The sequence below is a fragment of the Gavialis gangeticus genome, unplaced genomic scaffold, assembly GCF_001723915.1.
Source record: "Gavialis gangeticus isolate Ggan-Ray unplaced genomic scaffold, GavGan_comp1, whole genome shotgun sequence".
Taxonomy (NCBI): Eukaryota; Metazoa; Chordata; order Crocodylia; family Gavialidae; genus Gavialis; species Gavialis gangeticus.
Genome location: NW_017728974.1, coordinates 128,331 through 130,662, shown reverse-complemented (window position 1 = coordinate 130,662; position 2,332 = coordinate 128,331). Strand labels below are relative to the sequence as shown.

Genomic DNA, 2,332 nt, shown 5'->3' with positions numbered 1-2,332 from the left:
TGGTAGGCGAGCCGTGGCATTCCTGCGAACCCACTTGCCGACGCAGAAGCCGTCAGCAAAACCGCACAGGAGGCAGGAACTACCGCAAAGGGAATTGAAAACCGGCAGCCAAATGTCACCGCCGCAGTGGGAAGCTACGGTGCGGCTGACCCGGAGCCCGTCACCATCCTGGGCGCGGGCTGCCAACGCAGCCAGGGGAGCAGGAGGGTAGGCGGCATCAGTTGGCCTCTGGCCAGACAAGGGGTGCGGAGGGGGCTGGTCATCAGGACCCGCGTGGCTGCAGCCAGTCCCTGGGTGTCCAGCTCAGGCCTCGCGCTGGCTGCATGCTGGGCTCAGGCCCTGCGCACCCGCTCCACCCCACAGGGCCTCACTGCTGGCCCCCAGGGCACCCGCGGGCCCAGAGATTTGGCCACGGGGAAGTGGCAAATGCTCCCCTGGCAGCACAGGCGTGCGGCCACGGGCGCCCTGCAGGCTGGAGACGTGGCTCCGGGGCCAGATCTGGGGTCAGGGAGGAGGAGGAGACCTGTGCCTGGCAGCACGGTCTCGTGCCACGCTAGGACTGCCCTGGCCCTGCCCCTTGGCACCGCGGCATGACTGTACCCTGGGATATGCTGCCCCAGGTTAGGGCCAGTGTGTTCGCAGCCAGGGCTGGGGGCTGCACTGGGCAGGTCTCCTGCATGGATCCCAGCGCCACCCGCGCCCGGCCCCGCGCTGCCATAACCCCGGGACGGGCGGCCGCTAACCCTCCTCTGCCTGCCTCCTGCGGGTCCTGGCCTGGCCCCACAGCCCACGGTGGCACCGGACCCCCCGAAGAGCTCAGTGGGGTCAGGGTCGGGGTCATGCTGGGGGGCCCGAGGCCTGGCAGCAGCCTCAGCCCCAGCCCCAGGGTAGGGCCAGAAAGTCTCCGCGTGGCCCCCCAGGCTGAGCAAGGGGCAGGGCAGGGCAGGGCAGGGCAGGCACCAGGGGGGCAGCGAGCTGCAGCCAGTGCCCGCGGCCCCTCCAGGGCATCAAAGGAGCCTGTGGGCAGCCCTTGGCCCCCGGCAGCAGCAAGGCCTGCCCCCCCCAGCCTCTGGCCCGCGGCCTCCCCCGCAGCTTCCCCTGCGCGGGGACGGTCCCGCGCCTGCTTCCCCTGCGCTTCCCTGGAAAGCAACTCCACGGGGCAGTCCTGCCGAAAGGGCAGGCAGCCCCCGCCTGAGTCACGGGTCCCAGCGGCAGGGCGCCGGCCCCCGCCCCACTCCCTGCACCGGGGGGGGCAGTTGAAGCCCCCCCAGAGGCACTAGGGCTGGAGCCCAGGCTGGGAATGGGCTGCGCCAATGCTGCCGGCATCAACCCTGCAGGGTCCCGGCTGGAGGGTCTCGCCCCTGCGCCCAAGCTCAGCCCCGCTGCACTGGGGCAGGAAGGGGTTTGCCCCTGCTCAGCCTGGGGGGTTCCCCTTCCTCAGCAGCGGGGCGCCTGGGCTCCCTGCAGTGTCCGTGACCCCCACGGCAGGAGCAGGACACTGGTGGCCTTGGTCCTCCTGCTTTCTTGGGGGCAGGGGCAAAGCCTGGGGCTGTGCCAGGGGCGGCTGTCGTGCGGCTCTGAGGTCAGACACGGGGTTTGTCTGGGCTGGTTTAGACAGGGCTGATCCTGCCCCGGGCAAGACTGGTACTGCATGCGACCCCCCAGCTCCCTGCCAACCCCTTGGTTTTGGGATCCTACAAAAGGCACTGGGAGTCATGGCACAAAGGACCCCAGCCCCAGACTTATCGTGCCCCCAGGTTAGTCCCCCCCCAACCCTGGGCTCCCCCGATGCCTGGGGCCAGCAGGGCCGAGCGTGTGGGAGGGCAGGTAAGAGCAGTCAGAAAACTGAAGTCACAGAAAAACTTTATATACAAGAGGCCTCTGGCTGGGCCCCTCCCTGCCCCTGCAGCCCCAGCCCCCTGGCCCTCCGACAGACCCACAGCTTGGGGCACGGCCCGCAGAGCCCACACGCCCAGCAGCACCACGCGACCCCACGGCGTCTGGGGCAGCCTCCGTCTCCGTCCCCGTCCCCAGGCGGCCTGACGATGGGGCAGCCCCAGCACCAAGCAGACACCGCCCACCACTGCCCTCAGCCTCAGTCCCCGCCACGCCGCGGGGCCGGGCTCCGGCCACAGACGCGGGGGAGGACAGCCGGGACACGACAGCAGCCCCCAGCTGCCAGCCACGGGCCAGGGTCCAGCGGCTCTCGGTCACTGCAGCGTGCACACGTCCTGGTCCCTGTCATCGTCCTCCTGCAGGGTGGCTGCAGCCCCCTCCTGCGCTGGGTCGGGGGCCTCTGGCGTGGCCGCCTCGGCTGCCAGCTGCTCCCGCA

At 70.7% G+C, this 2,332-nt stretch overlaps 1 protein-coding gene across 1 annotated transcript in view; it reads right to left on the bottom strand.

Moving 5' to 3' along the window:
- The window catches only part of LOC109291018 (ATP-dependent RNA helicase DQX1-like), a gene marked incomplete at its 5' end in the record, with an annotated part of 27,416 nt that overhangs the window by 16,195 nt on the left and 8,889 nt on the right, over positions 1–2,332 (bottom strand). The gene's annotated exons all lie outside the window — the stretch shown is intronic.